The sequence below is a fragment of the Erpetoichthys calabaricus genome, chromosome 2, assembly GCF_900747795.2.
Source record: "Erpetoichthys calabaricus chromosome 2, fErpCal1.3, whole genome shotgun sequence".
Classification (NCBI taxonomy): domain Eukaryota; kingdom Metazoa; phylum Chordata; class Cladistia; order Polypteriformes; family Polypteridae; genus Erpetoichthys; species Erpetoichthys calabaricus.
Window position 1 is genome coordinate 138,684,144 of NC_041395.2, and position 23,937 is coordinate 138,708,080.

At 37.5% G+C, this 23,937-nt stretch overlaps 1 long non-coding RNA gene across 2 annotated transcripts in view; it reads right to left on the reverse strand.

The window, feature by feature from the left end:
- Positions 1–16,641, reverse strand: part of LOC114642969 (uncharacterized) — a 76,622-nt gene extending 59,981 nt beyond the window's left edge. Inside the window, exon 1 of one of the 2 annotated variants that reach the window (XR_007934287.1) lies at positions 16,052–16,634. This is a non-coding gene — a long non-coding RNA (uncharacterized LOC114642969). Of the gene's footprint in view, positions 1–16,051 lie in introns of both variants that reach the window. The other variant, XR_007934288.1, reaches the window with a different exon arrangement.
- Positions 16,642–23,937: the final 7,296 nt, after the last annotated feature.

The following is a 23,937-nucleotide window of genomic DNA, read 5'->3' on the forward strand; positions in this document are numbered from 1 at the left end:
CTGGTAGGTAACCACCCACTCACTTCACTCCAAAACGAGAATCGAACCTCGGACGTCAGCGCTAGAGGCGAAGCCCCTAAAATTGCGCCACGGCGTGTGGTTCGTTTATTTATTATAAGTTCATAGACCTACAAAAGGTTGCCATTGATTTGAGGCAAGATTGCTTTTCTCATGTACAACTATACGTTGCATTCTTAACAGTAAGCTTGCACGGCTTGGTCATATTACAACCTGAGTGCTGAACTGACAACGTCGTATACAAACAGAACTATAACAATCGTAATAAACAAACAAAAAAAAAAAGCGAAGAACCCTTGGATTTAATAAAAAGGCTCTTTCCTTGGCGAAGCAAGGAAAAAGGAAGACCTTATATGGCGTTCGTTTATAAAACAGCGGAAAAGCTGTGTTAAGGCTGCTTCACAAAAAAACAGATAATAATAATAATAATAATTTTTTGCATTTATATAGCGCTTTTCTCACTACTCAAAGCGCTCAGCAATTGCAGGTTAAGGGCCTTGCTTAAGGGCCCAACAGAGCAGAGTCCCTATTGGCATTTACGGGATTCGAACCGGCAACCTTCCGATTGCCAGTGCAGATCTCTAGCCTCAGAGCCACCACTCCACCACAGATCCTTAACAAATTGCTATTGGGATATTTTCCATCAATTTAAAAAGCATTTCTTCTTCATAAAAATTTAAAAGCAGTACTTTGCGGGGATCTATAATAATAAAAGGCAAAGCCCTCACTGACTGACTGACTGACTCACTCACTCACTGACTGACTGACTCACTCACTCATCACTAATTCTCCAACTTCCCGTGTAGGTGGAAGGCTGAAATTTGGCAGGCTCATTCCTTACAGCTTACTTACAAAAGTTAGGCAGGTTTCATTTCAAAATTATACGCGTAATGGTCATAACTGGAACCTCTTTTTTGTCCATATACTGTAATGGAAGGCAGCAAGATGGCCGTAGGAGACTGAGTTGCGTGTCGCGTCATCACGCCTCCCACGTAATCACGTGAACTGACTGTGAACTCAGTACGTAGAAAAGAAGGAGGAGCCCCAAAGAGCGCTGAAGAAAACACTCATTACACAATTGACAAGGCAGCGAAACAATAAGAAGCGAGTGAGTGACGCATACAAGCATCTTCATAAGACACGAGGTATAAAAAAGCACGGTGTAAACCGTAAGTCTAAATTTACTTTATAGAAACGCTCCCGCTGCCGTTTGCAATACCATATTTGCGAGATACAAGTTTAATGAGAAGACACGAGGTATAAAAAAGCACGGTATAAACCTAACCTTAAATTAACTTTATAGAAACGCTCCCGCTGCCGTTTGCAATGCCATATTCGCGAGATACAAGTTTAATGAGAAGACACGAGGTATAAACGACAGTTTGCATCACTTTGTAACAGAGTTAAAATTGCTGTAGCGAGAAACTTTTAACTGCCGGGTCTTAGCTAACATTAAATAAACCCGTGGACATCGCAACATCACACAAGAGAGCGGCTCACGTGAAGTGACTGAACGCAGCAGGAGTGATCACTTCCATGAATCAAACCTGTTCAAAAAACACATTACACAATTGATAAAGTAGGAAAAGAATATGAAACAAAGCACGGTATAAACCGTAACTTCAAATTAAGTTTATAGAAACGCTGCCGTTTGCAATACCATATTCGCCCCTGCGAAGCGCGGTGATTTTGCTATATATATTAAACTATTTCAACCATTGTATGATCTGCTTCTCGCAACTGAAAGAGGGCACCGTGGCAGAAGTTAGCCGACTTGCTCACCAACCACAAGCGTTACCTGGTAGGTAACCACCCATACAATCAGATTGTGAATCAGACTACGAATGCCTGCAATGTAATTACCCCGATCTACATGCTGTCAAATGAACGAACCACACGCCGTAGCACCACGTTAGGGGCTTCGCCTCTACGTCCGAGGATCGATTCCAGTAAGGGAGTGCAGTGACTGTGTACTCCTAATGAGCCCACAATTACGGCGAAACACGTGTCGCATACTATGCATCTTCAAAGCACGGTGTAAACAGTAAGTTTAAATTGAGTTTATAGAAACGCTCCCGCTGCCGTTTGCAATACCATATTAGATGACTTTGTAACAGAGTTAAAATTGCTGGAGTGATAAATTTTTAACTGCCGGGTCATGTCGCGTGTTCTTGGGTAGGTACACCAAAAAATGTATACATTTATGCATGTATTGGGCAAACAAAAAATGTACTATACCCGAAAGCACTACAGTAGTACTCAATGTATCTTTACTTCTTAAATGTTAATGTTTTACTGTTTAATAATTTATACGCTTCTTATATGTTATTCAGATTCTTTTATGAAAATACCAGTAACAGCGCACTGCACGATAACGTGGAGTGAATATACTTGACATGACCATTCATAGTATTTATCCTCTTTCTCTGTACGTTTACCATTCGTTTGCTCAGAGGTTGATGACCTTGCTGCTTAATGAGCAGCTCTTCACCCTAGCGTCCCGCTGCTTCTCTTCTTTCGTCGGCATCTTTTCCCGTTAAAACTGATTTTTTTTAAAACTTAGTATGTTTTCTTTAATTTTTCAGTTAAGCTGGCACTTAAGTCTTCAATCTGCCTCAAGAATGATTAGCGGAGGTGGTAGACAATGAAAACGTCAGCCGTACGCATCCGCCCGCACGCACTGGTGCGCGCAGCTGTGAGTTGACTCTACAATAAAATAAAATAAAGATAAAAAGAGCAATAACTTGCAGCACCGCTATTCAATTACACTTGCCTAACGCCTCTCCTAAGGGGAAATACTGTGGGATCTGGGCATCCATCAAAGCAGCAATCACAAGCCCGATTAGAAAGCGGGAAGCTGTGATTTGTCCTCTCCCTCCCATGTAACAATCGCAGCCCGTGTTGCAACGCACTATGTATGTATATGTATATATGTGTATGTGTGTGTATATGTATGTGTATATATATATATATATATATATATATATAGATATATATATTATATATATATATTTATATTTGTTCATATGTGTGGGAAAGCGAATAGCAGACGTGACGTAGTATATGTGTACCAAATTTCAAGTCAATAGGTGAAACGGTTTGCGAGCTACAGGTGATTTAAAATCCTGGACAGACAAACGAATAGCCACGGTAGCGTATTATAGAAGAACATTTTACTGTTTAATAATTTATATTTACAGTGGTGTGAAAAACTATTTGCCCCCTTCCTGATTTCTTATTCTTTTGCATGTTTGTCACACAAAATGTTTCTGATCATCAAACACATTTAACCATTAGTCAAATATAACACAAGTAAACACAAAATGCAGTTTTTAAATGATGGTGTTTATTATTTAGGGAGAAAAAAAATCCAAACCTACATGGCCCTGTGTGAAAAAGTAATTGCCCCCTTGTTAAAAAATAACCTAACTGTGGTGTATCACACCTGAGTTCAATTTCCGTAGCCACCCCCAGGCCTGATTACTGCCACACCTGTTTCAATCAAGAAATCACTTAAATAGGAGCTGCCTGACACAGAGAAGTAGACCAAAAGCACCTCAAAAGCTAGACATCATGCAAGATCCAAAGAAATTCAGGAACAAATGAGAACAGAAGTAATTGAGATCTATCAGTCTGGTAAAGGTTATAAAGCCATTTCTAAAGCTTTGGGACTCCAGCGAACCACAGTGAGAGCCATTTTCCACAAATGGCAAAAACATGAAACAGTGGTGAACCTTCCCAGGAGTGGCCGGCCGACCAAAATTACCCCAAGAGCGCAGAGATGACTCATCCGAGAGGTCACAAAAGACCCCAGGACAACGTCTAAAGAACTGCAGGCCTCACTTGCCTCAATTAAGGTCAGTGTTCACGACTTCACCATAAGAAAGAAACTGGGCAAAAACGACCTGCATGGCAGATTTCCAAGACGCAAACCACTGTTAAGCAAAAAGAACATTAGGGCTCGTCTCAATTTTGCTAAGAAACATCTCAATGATTGCCAAGACTTTTGGGAAAATACCTTGTGGACTGATGAGACAAAAGTTGAACTTTTTGGAAGGCAAATGTCCCGTTACATCTGGCGTAAAGGGAACACAGCATTTCAGAAAAAGAACATCATACCAACAGTAAAATATGGTGGTGGTAGTGTGATGGTCTGGGGTTGTTTTGCTGCTTCAGGACCTGGAAGGCTTGCTGTGATAGATGGAACCATGAATTCTACTGTCTACCAAAAAATCCTGAAGGAGAATGTCTGGCCATCTGTTCGTCAACTCAAGCTGAAGCGTTCTTGGGTGCTGCAACAAGACAATGACCCAAAACACACCAGCAAATTCACCTCTGAATGGCTGAAGAAAAACAAAATGAAGACTTTGGAGTGGCCTAGTCAAAGTCCTGACCTGAATCCAATTGAGATGCTATTGCATGACCTTAAAAAGGCGGTTCATGCTAGAAAACCCTCAAATAAAGCTGAATTACAACAATTTTGCAAAGATGAGTGGGCCAAAATTCCTCCAGAGCGCTGTAAAAGACTCATTGCAAGTTATCGCAAACGCTTGATTGCAGTTATTGCTGCTAAGGGTGGCCCAACCAGTTATTAGGTTCAGGGGGCAATTACTTTTTCACACAGGGCCATGTAGGTTTGGATTTTTTTTACTCCCTAAATAATAAAAACCACCATTTACAAACTGCATTTTATGTTTACTTGTGTTATATTTGACTAATGGTTAAATGTGTTTGATGATCAGAAACATTTTGTGTGACAAACATGCAAAAGAATAAGAAATCAGGAAGGGGGCAAATAGTTTTTCACACCACTGTATATGCAATGTGCTTCTTATATATTACTTCATATTCTCATATGATAATGATGTTAATGTTGTTTATATTGATTTCTATGTTATTGTAAGTGCCCTTTATTTGTGGAAAAATAAATTTGGCAATTAAACTTATTTTATACATACATTTTATTTTTTTCTCTTGCACTCAGTGAGCGAATCCACTGGGTAATCAGCTATATATATATATATATATATATATATATATATATATATATATATAGATAGATATGTATGTATGTATGTGTATATATATATATATATATATATATATGTGTATGTATGTAGATAGATATGTATGTATATGTATATATATATGTAGATATACAAATATGTATATGTATATATGTGTATATATATGTAGATATACAAATATGTATATGTATATATGTGTCTGTATGTGTATATATATGTTGATATATGTATATATATATGTGGATGTGTATATGTATATATATATGTATATATGTTTATGTATATATATGTTTACATAACCTCTTTAACACACTACTTCTCCGCTGCGAAGCGCGGGTATTTTGCTAGTTATATTATATATATATATATATATATATATATATATATATATATATATATATATATATATATATATAAACCAAAGAAATATTTTTCAGAGAAAGGGTCATATGCATCACTAACAAACTATCAATATGGGACATGTGACTTAATACTGTAGAATATATCAAGCCTAAAGACACACTGAAAATGGAAATCCAACCTAGAATATAATCTTTTCCATTGAATATTCCAGTGAACTCTAATGGAACAGGTGGATTCATCCACTGTCTGAACTCTACTACTTCATTACATGATCACAAGAAGCCATGGATACACAAACACCGGGAGTATGGCAGGACCCAATCCTGGACTGGATTCAATCCATCACTGGGAACACTTGCCATACGGCCACACATGGTCAATTTATTGAATCAAAGCAGACAGGTCCTGTTCTGGAATTTTAATCTATGCCTTACGATGCAAGACAGCCGCACTAAATACTGTGATAATATACCCTGCCCATACTGAGCACATGTTGGAGCAAATAATAATAATTATAATAACACAAACATAGTAGTAAGCTCTTTAGAACTCCTAGGAGTCACTTACTATATAGCAATATATGCTGCATCCTAAACTCTTTTCTGGCTAGCTTTCCAAAAGTATTTTGCCAGTTCTTTTGTATTACTGTGCAGCTATGTCATTGTAAACTTCTCTATAGATGACACACATCTGAAAAAACATTACTCAGAAAAGGGAAAGCTAGTATACGTACAGCAGGTAAGTCTAATAACTTTGAAAATGTTAGTTATACTGATATTGTAAATAAAACCATCCTAGATGGACACACACTCTTCAGCCAAGCTCACAGACTGGTAGTTCAAGATGCACAATATATATATACTCATTGACATTGACATCAGTTAGGAAGACGGCAGCTGCTACTCACTGCTTCTGCAAGGTATATACAGAGTTGCGTTACTGAGCACGTCCAAGCACACATGTTTAGACAGAGTTTCTTGCAGTATTTTTAGCTAAGCAAGTCTCTAGTATAAATTGCTTTGGTTAAGGCTATAAAATATGATGATTCTGACCTAAGAAGATCATGAGCTACTCCTGGGACGGAGCATCCATGACTATGTGAAACGCCCCAATTTGAAAATTTTATAAAACAAAATTTGTATTTTCTCAAAAACCTTGTGTGATGGGAAAATGTTAAACTTATTTCTGTGATCAACATCACACAATCTATCTGGCATATAAAAAATTATGAAGGAAACAAAAAACTTGTAAACCAGTGAGCTTCAAGAACCCTGGACCCAGAGAGGTCCAATGTTCTAGGAGGAGAATCGGCTTTAAACAACTGTTCAAATTAGCTAGTCCAAAGGGTCATAACTGCAGCATCAATGAAAGGACTGTTTCATCACCCACCCCTGACTGCAACTTTCCAAGGAAGAGATTCAGATGTGTGTAATGCTTAGATTCCTCTATAAGAAGGACTTATCTTAGAATATAAATGGTTTATTAATTGTTCACAGCAACAACACCTCCTTATCTGCCCTCAGAGCCCTCACAGCCGTCGTCCTCAGTTCCCAGTACAGACCAGAGTTGCCGTGAAGCCGTACACTGCGACTCCTCTCAATGATATCCAGGGTGCCCAGCGAGATGAAATACCTCCTTCTGAGAACACTGGTAACACCAACAAAACCCCCATACACCTGTTCAACTGTCTTTACATTAGAACATTAAAACAATCCAGACAGGAACAGGCCATTCAGCTGAACAAAGTTTGCCAGTCCAATCCACTTAATTCTTTTAAAAAAACATCAAGTCTAGTTTTGAAACTCCATAAAGTCTTACTGTCTACCATGCTACTTGTCAGCTTATTCCAAGTGGCTATGGTTCTCTTTGGGGAGAAGAAAAAAAAAAAGAAGAAAAAAAAACTTCCTAATGTTTGTGCGAAATTTACCCTTAAGAAGTTTTCAACCTTGTCTCCTTGTTCTTGATGAACTCATTTTAAAATAAGTCTCGATAAACTGTACTGATTCTCTTCATAATTTTAAACACTTCAATCATGTCACCTCTTAAATCTTCTGGGAGGTTATCTACTCCCTCACTTGTGAAGACCTCAGAAAAATGCTTATGTAGCGCATCTGTTAATTCACTGTCTTTATTTTTTAATTTTCCTTTACAACTCCTTGTCATGGAAGGTCTCCCACATCACCTTATGATCAGCAGTTGCACCCAAGTCTGCAAGTTCCTCACACAAACTGTGTGAAAACTCATTAGAAACAGCCTGATCTTGGAGTCTGGCTAAGGCCAGACGCTTTTTCCTAGCCTACTGGACCTAACCTGGATCTTCAGAGTAGCAACAAGTCTGAGGTCAGAATTCACAAACTGGGTACATCTGTAGACCCTCCAGTTCTGTAGGAGCCTCCAGCATCTACCCATGAGGATGTGATCAATCTACTTCAACGCACCACCAGTACTGGAGTACCAAGTGCAAAGATGCAGCTCAGGGTGTTGGAACCACGATCCAGTGATCCGCAGCCCTGAACTTTTGCAAAGACAAGGAACATGGAGCCACTTTTACAATGGTAGCAAGACCCATGAGAACTGACATATTCCTCATAGACAGCCCTGTCAGTGCCAGTGGTTGCATTGATGTTACCCATGACAAGAGAAGTGTTACCTTGTTGGCGCTCATCAAACACCCAGCGAAGTTGAGAATAGAATGCCTCACTCACCGAGACATCACTCACAACCGTCGGAGCATACACTGAAACAACAGACAAGACACCCAGAGTGCCCTAACCTGAATCTCATAACACACTCATTGAAAGGATCCCAAGGCACACCACTATTAAACTACTGTAATCACAAACTCATTATACCTCATACACCTGTTCAACTGTCTAAAGGGGCGGGACTACCTGAGAAGCCAGTAAAAAAAAAGCACCGTTTGCAGACATGGCACTTAGTGAGCACTTTTGTGACTTCTTCGTCCCTTTGCCTATCCCTCTCTGCCTCAGAGGCAACTTGTATGCCCACTATCCACCAGCGCTGTGAGGCTTGCTGGTGACCACACACCAGGGCAGATGGACTCTAGCAGCCTGGACATGCATCTGAAGTGCTGTATCTGCAACATAGCAATCATGAAGCTGTTTTATGCCAGCTTCTTCACATATACCGGTCTCCTGTGACAGGTCTCGACCATCCGGGGAGGTTGTTGCTCTCAGGTTCAGACCCAAGTGCGCTACACTATTATTTCCATGACATACCTGGGTAGCTTTCACGGTGCACCACAGTGCCGTGGCACACTGGCTGATAAACACTGCCTTACAACATCTGTTCCATTTTAAGCAAATGTGTTTTTTGTGTAGAAGATACATATCCTCAGACTGTTCAGTCTGGTTAATCTGAACTGCTCTCACTGCCCAGTGACATGCTGTTGGATTACAAAGAGCTTCAAAATTGACCCAAGGCAAATGTAGGTGTGAGTGCATGACAGTGTGCCTTATGATGAAACAGCAACCATGCAGAGCTGATTCTATCTTTTTTAAAAAATGCTACTGTGATCAGCTTTGTTTTATGATCCTGACCTGGAAAAAAGGAATACAGAAAATGGAGGTAAATAAATATAAATCAAATAGCAGTGAAAAACAGATAATGTTATGTTATAGCCATGCTTTTTTCCCTGGTTTATATTTGTTTTCCATTTTATTTTTAGCATTTTTGAATTTAATTAATCTATTTTTTGTTGATATTATTATGTTTATTTTTGCTTTTAGTATTTATGTTTTATGTATTTAAGCTGCTTGAATCTATTCTTTGTATTTGTGGATGGAACACCAACAGGTTGGGCTACCATAACGTTGGTACTGTGGGACTGCTCTCAGGATTTATACGGAGGTGGAAGAAATGGCCCTAGTAGAATGCCACTGAAGTTTGCGTAATATAGACCCCATTCATGAGAACTGTATTGATTTTTCTTTTTGTGGATTTATTGCTTCTGTTTTTGGATTCTGAGCATTCAATAGCAGATTTGACTTTGTTTGCTTTGGATTTCTTTTTAAGCAAATTTTTTTGCCCATATTTTACCTTTTTCCATTTTTGTTCTCTTTTCTAATGTTAGTGAATAAATTCCTCCTTTATAAAAAATCTCCAATGGCCTTGCATTTTAAGCCAGAGATTTTACTGTTTTCTCTCCCTTGAAAGGACATTTTTTATATATCTGGGGCATTTCACAATAACACCTCAAGTTTAGGATTTGGCTTAATGAGGTATAGCCTATTTTGGGGAAGACTAGTGAGGATTAGATGGCCCAGCACAGCCTCTACTATAAGATATCCAGATGGGGGTAAGCGGCCTTTTGGCTGTGGTCTCCAGGTCTGTGACCATGTCAGACTTTGTCTTTGGTTTTCTCTTTCACAATTTTTTTTTACTCTGTTGTCATCTGGCCGCATTTCATCAATTAACTATTGGACAGATATTGTTGGTTTCCTTTTCTGTTAATCAGCTTCTACTTTGTTTTCTGTGTGCTTTAACTAATCTTTATTTGTAGTAATTCTGTATTTAGTAATTAGTATAATCTATACTTGTGTTTTACCTGACAATTTGCTTAAAACTCTCTGAATCTGCACAAAGTGAAGAGCACGATACAAAAACAAATTGTACTATATTGTATTGCACTGTCTTGCTCTAGCCTTTATATAAGCTTACAGACCCTTTCCACCATTTTTTGCTGTGTCTTCACAACTATTAAATTTGCTATATATAATTCAGAACCTTTATGTATTTTGAATCACACAGCTAGTAAGAGCTACAGCTCTGGCAAATATCCAGCCATTTTTCAAACCCACTTATTCTAATATAAAGGATATAATGGAAGAATGTGGCACAAGGAAGGAACCAACCCTGGACAGAGTGGCAGTCAATCGCAGTTAACTATACTATGACCAGTTGAATAATTAAAGAACCAACAACACCATGTCAGCAAACCTTTATGTGATACATTTATTGCTATCAATGACTTTAGAAAGGGAAAAGCTAAACTGCACATAAAATGGAGAAAGACCTTTTCATATGGAAGTAAATGTCTTGAAAAGGTCTGAAGTTGTCAGTATGGTTTAAAAGAGTGGGAACTATTAACATTACATTACAAAATCTAATATTAAAATATTTGAAATCCTTTTGCTAAAAAAAAGCTATTAAAATCAAAGACCTGTCAAATTATCTGTTTAAACAGAAAAAATGCACTGCTTCTGCTTTTAGCGACTAAAAATAAAATGTCTCAACAAACTGCTATAAAGGATTTATATAATTTCAGCACTATGTCTCAAGCTATGAAGAGTTTACATGTTCTACCGGTGTCTCTGTAAACCCCCCGCCCCTTTTTCCCCTACATCTGAAACACATGCTGGTCAGACTAAGTGGAGATTATAAATTGACCTGGAGAGAAAATACACATGAGTGTACTCTGCGAAGAGCTGGCATTTGGTTCAAGGCCAGTCCTTCTCTTGTCTTGTGCCCTATGTTGCTTTCGGCTCTGGCCTCTGTGATTCTGAACTGGACTGAGGAAATATGAAAATGTGTCTCAACAAGTAAGCACAGAAATACTAAAGAAAATCTCTCACGTTATCGTCACCGTTAAATGACTAATAATAATAATAACACATTTTAGTCAACACACTGTATCAGTGCATGCTCCCAACAGCAGACAGTTCACTCAACATATGCTCTTTTTTTTTTTTTTTTTTTTAAAGCTGCCAGTCCACATGTAGACTCCTTGTAGTTAATTTGAGTTGAGCCCACCAAAACTACAAGGTTAACTAGTTGTCATCACCATGGCAAAAGCAGCAGAAAATGCAACTTGTCATTATATAAATATCAGGATGATGAGCGCCCTGATGCCAGTTCAAGTACATCTCTTAAAGCTCCGAGTTAAAACTTTTAAGGGAAACTTGGAATATTATCACTATTTATTAACAAATAGATTATATGCACTGTCTGTGATAGTTTGGTGTTCAGACTGAACAAGTCATATTTCTAGTACTTTGGCAATGGAAACCCCAAAATGAAAGTGTGAAGTTTAAGCTAATATACTTTAAGAAATGAACCAAGGAGTTTTAGTCTCTTGAGCAGCGCAGTGACACATTTTTAAGTACTTCTGCTTCACTGCCACATCCCTACACTCTGGGATCAAATCTTGCGCCCAGTCACTTGCATGTTCTCACCATATTTAAATGGGTATTACATTTTTCCTCCCCCTTCCAAAAGAAACGCAAGTTACGTTAAATACAACTACAGAATTCTAAATTGGTTATTAATACTCCATATAATGATGCTCTAAGAGGTCATACATGTTATGCAAAACTGCAAAAGAAGTTGTTGGAGAGTGGTGATGTGTTAGGTAAGAATTTCACTGTTCTCTGTACATGTGACAATAATGAACCAATAAACCAGCACTCTGTGTGTGTCTAGGCCTTACAATGGTCTAGTGCCCTGTGCAGAGTTGGTTTCTATCTTGAACCTGATGCAGCTGGGAACCCTTAACTGGTTTAAGTAGATATGAGAATGTTATGTCTTTGTCATGTTATTTTATTAGCAGTGGCATGAGTAAGAATCCACAAAGGACTGGTGTGCCAACAAGAGCTGGTTACTGCCTTGCATACGATGCTGTCAAAGTAAGCTCCAAGCTGCCACAACTCTGAATTGTATTAAGAGGGTTTGGGAATGTTATGTTGTTATTTTAGACGGGTGAAAACTACTATTTAGTTCAGTTAGCATTTTAAAGAAAGCTGTCAAAATGTTACCATTTTTTTTGATATTTGCATTAGGATATGAAATTCATGCTTCCAGAACTAAACCGTGACCTTCATTACCTATGCTTCCTTTCTTCAATTTAAGATCATGGAATTTTGAGCCTAACCCAGCAGCTTTAGGGGGCTTAACTAGGAGCTAACTCTGGAAAGGATACCAGTCCTTAGCAGACCACACTCATGCATGTACACTCATACTTACTCAGATCAGACCAATTTAGAGTTGACAACTAACCTTCATATACTTGGGCTGTGGGAAGAAAACCTGGACACCCCTTTGGAAAGCCTCGTACTGACACAGTAAGGTTACAGTGTAACCACACTCTGCAAGTCCACATCTTATGCTGGTATGCCACACCTAGAGTTAGCGAGAAAATAGAAATTGTATTATAAAGTTACAACAGTAAACATTTTAATATTTGTAAAACAGTTTATTCTAAAAACAACAAGCCTACTAATAACTTATTGCAGAAACACACTCTAGAACATTACAAAAGTTCGGATGAGAACAGGCCATTCAGCCCAACAAAGCTTGTCAGTCTTATCCACTTAATTTTTCCAAAATAACATCAAGTTGAAGGTTCCTAAAGTACTACTGTCTACCACACTACAACTTGGTAACTTATTACATGGGTCTGTATTTTTCTGGGTGAAGAAAAACGTTTTAATGTTTGTGTGAAATTTAGCAAGATTTCAACTGTTTTGCCGTATTCTTATTGAACTCATTTTAAAATAACAGTCTGTAACCACTATATTAATTCCTAATTTAAATACTTTAATCGTGTCACCTCTTAATTTAATTTTGCTTCGACTGAAAAGGCTCAGCTCTTTTAATCTTTTCTCATAACTCATTCCTATAGCCCTGAAATCAACCTAGCCTCTCTTCTCTGGATTTTATCTAGAAATTGTGTTTTTCTGTAGTCTAGAGGCAAAAACCATGCATAATATTCCAGATTTAGCCTAACCAGCAAACACTCTAGTCAAATGAAAAGTATTACATTTGAAACCAATATTTATTTCATACAACAGTTTACAAGCATGTTTCAATGTGTAATTATTTTGGCAACAGAACTGCAGTACACACAGGTTACAGGTTTTATAGGTTTTACAGTCCCAGGGACTTAAACCTATCACTTGGGAGCTTTAAAGCCATCAGAAGTAATATTAGTATAAAGTAGATTTATTCAGTATACCCATTTTAGACTTGTTTCCATCAGAACTAAAACAAATTGCTTTAACACCATGGTGATAAACCCATGATACACTATATGACCTGCATCAGCTGAAATGCTTCAATTTACTGATAAAAAAAAGTGTTACTTAAAAGATTTTTTATTTGGACACTTACTTAAACACATATTTCACTAATTACAGTACCAAAACAAGATTTGTAAGAAGTCTACAAACTGTTTATAAGTAGTGTAGCCTAGTGTCTAAGGAAATGGACCACAAATCATAGTCCATACCCCTGAATCACTGTATTAATTCACTAACCCTGTCAGTGCTCCAAAATGTATAGACACAAAAATTACTATCCTGCACATTGACTGCAGAAAGGCACTGTAGCCCAAAATAGTCTGTTCCATTCATACTGCATTTATGTAGTATTTTTTTAACTATACTGGTGTCTGTTATTTTGAAACCACTATATATTCTATCTAAGTAATAAATAAACAATCACTGCAACTTATAAAACAAAGATTGCACAGCACGTCAACATATACTTTGTACCAGCATGACAGGCAGCCTTCACAAATATCCTGGATTAAATTCTGAACTAAAGATCCATGGGCCAAACTTTTGCAAGCTTAATCCTATTTTTTGATGTACACTATATTCTACAGTAGTAGGGGGGTTAACTCACTGACTAAGCAGGTTATTCGAAAATTTTGTAAAAAGCTAACCATAGGCAACTACTGCAATTACCATAACATAACTAATGCAATACCTTTTTAACTATTCTAATGAAAACATTCACCATTACTGGAGTGTGGTTTTCTCACCCCTTCATTCAGATGTCTCAAAAATAATTAACTTTAAAACATACAATAAAACAGTCTGACATCATAATGTATGAATATTTGCTTGCTGTGTTGCCATTATGTTTTTTTTAAGATCCAGCACTGTAAATAGATGTGTATGTTGACATGCACACACTTTTAAACTTCTCAACTGCACCTAAACTGTTTTTATCATTATGGCATATCTGGCAGATGCATTTGCCCAAAGTGAATTATAAAACCTGGATATATTACAACTCTTTCCACACACCATACAGTATGTATGTTGGTGTATGTATGGTTAATGATATACACATGCACACTTCTAACTCTGTATGCCTCTTTCTCTCCCTCAACATATAAAATAAAATTGTGCTATTCCAGTTAACAGCTAAAATATGACAAGTCTTTTTTTTCTTTATTCTGCCATCTGTAAACCATATTTTTTTCAAAAAGGGTAAAATAAATTAAAAAACATTTGGTTGGTTATAACTTTTTCTTAGGGTATACTACTCAGATATAACTACAGTATTGCTAAAAGGTGTTTGAACGCATGTAGCTTGTACTTTCACTGTATGCCGATATACTATGCTGCCATGTAAAAGACTACATTGAATTCATGCTAAAAACATACCTGCAATGAATAAACAATCCATAGCAATCAATATGCAGAAGACATTTGTTTGTTTTTTTGTACTCTACAATGAGCCTGTCTTAAGATGACTTAAATACTTTGAGGAGTCTTTTTTCCCTTGTATTTTCACCTAATTACATCCAACAATTTTTACTCAGAGATCATTAGACAGGAGCATAACTGGGCAACACACATTTTATATTCCATAAAATGAAATTTATCTTGCTGTCCGACTGTGATGGTGTATTGCATGCTGGATAAACATGCAAGTATGAATTTCAATGTAGTCAGTACATGTGACAGTACAAGATATAATATAGACATAAAAAAATACTGTCTATCTATATACTATTTAGTTAGCTACAACTGGAGAACAGGCGATTAAATTACTTGTTCAAGGTTACAAATTAAGTCAGGAGCAGAAAGTTATAGGGTTGTTTAAAATCTAATGCCGCCACTCCATAATGCCTACCCCATTCTCTAATACTCCCAAGCCAGTTACTCCTGCACTCACACTCTTATCTAATCCTTATAAATCAGCAATAACTGCATTTACTCAATCCTGTCATAAATACGGTATATGGCAGAAATGTACTCCTAGTGACATACCTGAACTATTATCTATTGCTTACATTCCACTACCAACTGCACCTACATGCTTTTGTAAATTACCCTTAACAAAATGTGCATCCATCTCTACTGCAACAAAACTATGATGTGTTGCATCCAAGTAACTTACATACCAGTCGCCGCAAAAGTTCACTTTACTCAATTAAACACCGCGACGATTCCAGTTAAAACTGACAGTCTAAAGCTGCACAAGTAACAACTACACCAGTGTCGACAACTTGAAAATTGCACCACCAACCAGACTGATTTCAAGCTTTTCTAACATAGTGGTCCCATTTCATTTAAAATTAGAAGCTCCTGATTTTGCACCTCTGTCGGCATCTACACAGAGCTCCATTAATTGACACCTGCATCCATCTCGGTCACTTTTGCTCCCACAGGATCTGTTGCCCTTCTACCCGACACCTGCCCCGGGCTCGTTTGGACCTGCTCTAGCGGCAGGGGTATCACTGGCAAAAGCGTCTTATTTAAGCGCAAGGTGTCGGCAGTTTCATGATCCAACAGCTCACTCAATTACTTTATTGGCTTATTTGTTTTACATGCAATAGGTAACTCCAGAACAGCAACTGAGGCGTTTCCCCCTCTTCCAGGCGAACGTACCTTCTTCGTTTGTCCTCCACACTGGTTGCAGACCGCTGCTTGTGTTTATGTCTCTTTTTTTCGCCAGGTTTATCCAATAAGGTATAGCCTTATTTGAAGTGTAACCCAATACATCACCGTATAAAAATGTGTTATTTTAAATCTTTGAAAAAGGCAGTGAAGCACAGGTTCTCAAGTCGGCAGGCGAACGCTGTGGGGCGCCAGGCAGCTGACCGCGCGGGAGTGAACTCGTTGAGGACATGGTGCTGCGCGTCTGCGGGACACTGCGCGAGAACTCCGCAGAAGAGCAACGCGGGACAACTCCGCACATTCACGAATGACACGCATTTATGGACTGACCGCACAGCTGCTGTGGAAAGAAAACCAACACTTCGAACTGGAAAAAAAAGTGTGTGACGAGCGCTTATTTTCTACCATGGAATACGGCGAGTTCATATCGTTCATCAGCTCCCTCTAGTGGAATTAGATCGTTTGGTTCACATCAAGGCTGGTGAAAAATACAACGGACTGGCCAGTGCTGCCGGGATAGGCTCCGGCTACCATAGCCCGTAACTGAGTATCGAAATGAATGAATGGAATGACATTCTGGCCGCTGACTGCAATATCTGAAGGAACATTGTCAACTTAGTCGAAGCAACTGCAGTTTCATGCTAGTTTTGTGTCATGCTTTCGTACTCCCTGACGGGAGTGACCATGACAGTCTCATAATCAGACACAAATTAAACACGAAATAAAGCGTTTTTTTCAGGTTTCTGTAACATGTTAGAATTCCGAAACTCCAATCATCTATCCATTTTTTTTAGCCAGGTATTCGAACTAGTGTGGTGCAGAGGTGTCACCCGTTGTACTCGGGTCCTAAAATGGGATTCTCAGGTATTTCATCGTGTGGTGGGTGCGGCAACACGCTGTATCAGTGCATGCTCCCAAACTATCTCTCTCTCTCTCTCTTTATCTATCTATCTTGTTCTATGATGGAGGGACAGGCAGGATCTTTCACAAAACCGTTAAATCAGTTAGTTAATCAAGGGAATCGCACGTTTTCTCCACGCTGACAAAAGCCGTTTTTCCTAGAACTGCTTTTGCATCCGTCTTCCCCGATGAAGCACAGGTTAGATTCATTAGTTACTCTTAACTGGAACCGGATCAGTGAATGAACGTACCATGTAATGGACTGGCATCTCCATCCACTGCTGGTTCGTTCCTTGCCCCTTGCTGCCCTCCACTATGCTTTATTTGAACAAGTGGTTTTTAATGTGTATGTGACTGTATCCCAGTTGTCATGATAGAAGATGGCAATCCAGTCCTTTAGTATCACAAAGGCTGCAGGTCTTTGATCTAACTATGTATTTAACTGGAAGCCATTTCTTGTTTTTAACAGAGCAGGTAATGTAATCCGTTGGTTTCATCCTGGTCAGAAATTCCAACAAGTATTCTTTTATGGGAAATCAAATACATATTCTTTGGACCAAACTGGACTAGTTGCTCCAAGTCTCTTGGTTTTTTTCTCTCTGATTCCTTTCTATATACTCAATTGATTAGCATTATTATTAAAAAAAACCTGAAGTCCCAAAGTTGCTGTTTATTTGTTTCTCTGTGAAACAAATAAAAACTTAGAACCTTAGCTAGAGTGAGCTAAAACAAAGCCCAATGTATGGCAAAATGTGTAGAATGAAAAGTTTTTGTGCTCTGAAATATATGAAAGCATTATTGTGAATTTCACAAGTATCAAATCATGCAATAGAGACAAGTTTTAAAATTGCAGACTGAAAGCTCATTCAATATGTTGTATTAAATAAAAAGTTCGGTTAGCAGCATAAAAAAATGATTGCAATGAAAATCACCAGTCAATATGGCACTCCAGAATCTTGACAGCATACTCATGCAGTATGTCATTCAGTCTACATTTAAACAGTATCAGGGCATCCACTCAGACAATGAATTTGGGAGTCTGTTTTTAATTCCGAGTGGCGCAGTGGGTAGCGCTGCTGCCTCGCAGTTGGGAGATCTGGGAACCTGGGTTCGCTTCCCGGGTCCTCCCTGCGTGGAGTTTGCATGTTCTCCCCGTGTCTGTGTGGGTTTCCTCTGGGCACTACGGTTTCCTCCCACAGTCCAAAGACATGGTGGATTGGTGATTCTAAATTGGCCCTAGTGTGTGCTTGGTGTGTGGGTGTGTTTGTGTGTGTCCTGCGGTGGGTTGGCACCCTGCCCAGGATTGGTTCCCTGCCCTGTGTTGGCTGGGATTGGCTCCAGCAGACCCCCGTGACCCTGTGTTCGGATTCAGCGGGTTGGAAAATGGATGGATGGATGTTTTTAATTCCTTCACACTCATAATGTAGGCAGATAGGTGCATTATGGTTTCTGTCTGGTAATTTTAACAAATCTCTTTTAGTACTTTTTTCACATATTTAGCTGGAAATCTGCTGGTTCGTCCTTATCAGTACTTTAGAGAATTTGGAGAACTGGATTAGGTCCCCACATTGCCCTCTCTATTCAGAACTAAAGAGATTCAATTCCTGTAGCCATGTTTTCAGTTCAGGGATGCACTTGGCTGCACTTATCTTTACACCTTGTAAAACTTCACTGTCTTTTTTATATACTGTGGTGACCAGAATGGGACATAGAAGTCATGATGTGGCCTTGCCATCATCAATAGAGTCTGAAAATAACATATCAGTTTTTAGTGTGTAATCTAGCCTTTTTCCCCTTTTAATTGGCTGTTTACTTTGCCTGGAGGATTAGAATGCAGCATCAACATAAACTCCTACATTGCTGGGAAGGTTTGCATTCTGCAGGTCAGCATTTTCCATGTAATTTTCTAATTAATATTCTTGAATGTTGCATGTATAGCACTTGGTTTTTGTCAACATTAAATTTTATTTTCCAAATTTTTACCTTCTGAAAAAACAATTACAACCTACTTAAGATTTGCTGTATATCTTTTTAAAGTGTTGTGTATACTTTTTACAGGTTTACACACTCTGTCTGAATATTGTATTTTACAGAGGATAGCAGTTTTGGCACAGATCCCCGAGGAAGGATCCTTGCGGAGTTTTCTCCTTTTGCCTGTACTGTTTGTTATCTGTTCATTAACCAACTTGACATGCCATTTTATACCTTGATGCAGATGCCTATGGGATGAATTGTCTGTATGAAATCCCACCAGAGATGCTTTGAAAATTGTAGTAAAGTATGCTACGTGTTTTTCTTTGGTTTACTAGCCTAGGCGATTAACTAATAAATATCTGGCATGCTTGACATGATCTCCACGTTGATGTTCATGGTTGTATATAAGAAACCTTTCAAATTATTTCTGACTAAGGTTTCTGTTATTTATGCTCACAGAGGCAATAACATAATTAAGTTCATTAAAGCAACTTAGGGTCACAGGGGCTAGCATCTGTCTTGGCAGCACTGGGTACAAGGCAGAAAACCTCCCAGACTTGTCCATTCACTCCTACACACACACCTACAGGGTTCTTTTATAATTATCATTTACACTAATACAAAATATGTAAGCAGTTGTGTTGTATCTGTTCTTGTAAAGTGTCTTTGTTTGGTGTGGTAAGGATTATTGGGGATGTAGTAATTGGCAGACTCCCAGCCAACATAAGAGCATGAATAGATTACAAATGTTTTTCTTTCTTTCTTTCTTTCTTTCTTTCTTTCTTTCTTTCTTTCTTTCTTTCTTTCTTTCTTTCTTTCTTAAGAATACAAGTTATATTCCATGATGACCAATGTTTTTCCATATTGTTCATTGTATCTATCTCAGTTTATTAAAACTGTTTAAGTGTGTCTTGCTGACGTATTATTCAAAGAATTTTTTCATGTTTGTCCTAGCATACATTGAAATCTTTTTTTTTATATTTTCTTAACATTCGTTTGATCCCTAGGTATAATTTCCTGGATTTGTACTTTTTTCAGTCTTGTAATCTTTTTATAACAGTTTGAGGCAATTTCTTTTATGCTTTAATTTTGTTTCTCTTTGGAATATATTTATTTACTCAAATAATTAGAATATTTCTGAAATGACACCACTGATTCCAAAAAGTAAAGATGTTATTTTCTCGTTTTTTACAACAGGAGTGTTAATGTGGTACCACTTGGTTCAGAAAAGCCTATTCAGCCAGTGACTGAATTATTCAGATGATGCTGTTATTTGAGTTTTAAAAGCAGGTAAGCTGAAAATGACAGTGTACAAACTGCTCCTCTGAAGGATTCGCTATTTGTACCTTTTAAGAGCTTTATTTAGCATTTTTCACAATAGTCACAATTGTGATCTATCACCCATTCAAATGATGGAACAACAGGACAGCATGTTCCTTTATTAGCAAAGTAAACTCTGTGAAGAACAATTAGTAGCAGTAGTAGTAGTTGTAGTATTTTCATGTGTACAGAATCCAGTGAAATTCTTACATATATGTCTGACCGAGCCAGCAGGTGTAGCAGCGATTTTAGCAACCATTTCACAAAAGAGTACTGGAAATGTTTATATTTAAGCAGTATTTTGTCTTTAAACCTTCATTTTTTCCCTTTGTAATTGCAAGGGAGTATGGTCACTTCCAAGGAGGAAGCTGCGGTTTGTAAACATGTGGACTTGAATGAAGCCCAGAACTGTGTTGTTTCCATGGCTCATGATAACCTGGATGAAGAGACATTAAATATATAGAGTGGAATGTTGAGAATAATCACAATTTACATATTATATGCTTAAAACAATTAATTGTACAACAAGATATGTGCTATGTCTTTTTAAGTTAATATGGCACTAATATTTTTCTTATACAAATGATGTATAGTAGAGGTCAGCCAATATTTACTTTTTGTAGGACCTGAAACAGTAGAGATTACACCTGGTTTCTCTTTTTGGAGGGCAGCACAGTGGTGAGTGCTGTTAATTTAGGTAAGTTGTACATCAAGTAAACTTCTTTGTGTTTTCTCTTGATATAAATAAAGTCATGTACTGTATTTTAAACATTTCTTGTTTATCAGGGCACTGGATAGTGGTAAAGGGCTGTATGTTGGTAAAATATGCAAGGAAGAATTGCACTGTACTCTGTACATACGGCAGTACTACTATTACTACTATTACTATATCACAGATTCAGCATCTTCAATGGATTGGTGCCCTGTCCAGGGTTTGTTCCTACCTCACGCCCTGTACTATGTAGGATAGGCTCAAGCACCCCCTGCAACCTTGTTCAGGACCAAGCAGATGTCTTGGATTGTTTGCAGTGTTCATGTTCTCCCTCTGTCCATGCTAGGCTAATTACTGATTCTAAATAGGCTTTATGTGAGTGTGGGTAAGTACATGAGAAGGGTCTGCAATGGACTGGCACTCTGTCCAGAGCTGGTTCCAGCCTTTTGCTTAATACTGATTCAATACTCTCTTGTACTTCACCATCCTCAACTAAATTAAGGGGTTGCTTTGCTTTTGTTATGTTTTAGTTTTGGTCAAATGGAAATGTCCACTTTCTGTTTTGGAAAAATGTATCTTGTTTTTGGCTGAAACTGTGAATATGTTACTGTGGGAATTTTTACTTTGAAATATCTGTTCATACATATTTTTCTTCCTTCCAAGATTCCTATAGTTTTCCTTTATTGACCTTGTAGTTTAAAGTTTCAAAATACTGTTGCCTGAGTCCTGACATAAGCCAAAAAAGAAAGGAAATATTGAATAATGGAGTCTTCTTTAATGTCAGGTTATTTGCAAAATTCTACTGATGCCTTATAATGATGTTAATGCCAACAGCCCAATGTTTGTCTCATCCCAGTTTGCCAGACACATGAATTATTTTTTTAAACTGGCCTTATTATTAATACAAAACCTTATTATTCAACTCTTGGTGAAAGCACATTCAGCTTTGTTGACTTCAAATTCAAGGTCATGGTATGCTGATGTTAGTACTGGCAGAAATGATTACAAGACATGATTCAGTCCTCACACAGGACATTTATCACAAAGCACATTCAAAGACACTGACATAAGCACGCTCACTGTTTCATTCATAAGATGCCCATTTGCAATCTCCAGTAAACCTAACATGCACATCACTTGGGATCCAGGAGAAAATCCCACATATACACAAAAAATATACACACTTCATAAAGACCACAGTAGTGTATGTCAACATCCCTTTATTTCTTTACATATTCTTAAATTATATTGTACTGCATTTTTTGGATTTACATTTCATTCTTAGCCATGTAATGGTGTGCTCTGCGAAAGGAGTTATAGAGAATAAATTCAAACTTGTAACACAAACATGGAAGGGTGGCAGGACAGATAATCAGCTTGTCTCATAGCTGCTTTTTTTCTGCTTCATTTGGCTGTCTTTGTGTTTTATATGCTAACCCAGAACAAACAAGCATGAACAGGCCAGGACACAAAGAGACAATTCAAGTAACATAGCGTAAATCTTTATGAATGTAAACATTTTATTTACAAATTATGCGGTCAGTTGATTATTTTACTTCATTCATAGGTTGATCCTAGTAAGACTGAGTCACTGTTTGGAAACACTGCCTCACTGGTGTCACATTTGTTTATGTGCTTCTGCCCTTTATTGCTAGATTCAGTATTTGGTTTCAGTTTCTAATTTCTTGTCATTTTGCAGTCTCACAGTTGGTATGTATTACTAGTATCATTTGTATCCAGTAAATGCTTTGTACTTGTGATGTTTTCCTTTATTCACATTTTTTAAAAGCAATACATCTATGGTGAACTTTCTAATCTTCTTAAACTGGAAACTCAGGAATAAAATGTGAACTGACTTGACAAAAGATCTACTTTTTGTTTTAACCAATAAAATTGTTAATGTTTATCATGTTGTAATCTCAATCAGTAACAATGACAGTAACACAACAACATTTATTTCTATAGCATATTTTCATACAAAGATTACAAGATATCAATGAAATAGTTACAAACAAAGAAAAATAAATTAAAATTAGATAAGAATAATACTGGATAAATAGTCTATAAAAATAAATAATGCACACTTACATAAGATAGATATATAATTAAGAGAAGTTGAGTCCTTACATATATAATTGTATTTTAAGTCTCTACATGCAAGTCTGATGATAAGGTCAGGTGGCCAGGTGGGACAGAAAAAAAACTGTTAAAAACTTCAGTTAAGATGGAGAAAAAACAAAATCTGCACTGAAATAGCGGCAAACGCCACCACAGAAGAACCGGAAAAGACAGAGAAATGTAAAGATTAATGATTGCAAGTTCATTGAAGAGTGAGATTATTTTTGCATGCCTAGTTCGTTAAGTGTAGAACTTAAATGTACCACAAAAAAAAAATCAAAAAGGTACATTTTTAGGAGTTTTTTTTTACAGTGTTCCACAGTATTAGCTTAGTGTATCTCTATTGATAAAGTTTTCTAGATATTTGGTGCATAACAAGAAAAGGCAACCTCATCACTTCTGTTATGCTTGGGAAAAATAAGCAGATTGCTATTAGAAGAGCTAAGTTACAATTTGGAATGTAGGGTAATAGGCACTTCAAAATATAGGAAGGAACAAGATTATTTAGGGATTATATACCATTAATAATATTTTAAAGTCAATTCTAAAGGACTCAGGTAACCAATGTAATGATGCTAAAACTGGTGAGATGTGCTCAAATTTTCATTTTATAGTTAAGATACTCGCAGCTGTGTTTTGGACTAACTGCAACTGATTAATGTTTTTCTTAGGCAGACCAGTTAGGAATGCATTACAGTAATCTAACTGACTAAAAATAAAAGTGTGAATTCATTTCTCAGTGTCTTGCAGTGTTATAAGAGGTCTAATGTTCCTTAAATGGAAAAATGCAGTTCTAGTAGTATAGTTAATATGCAATTTAAACTTTAGGTCAGAGTTCATGATTTCACCTAAA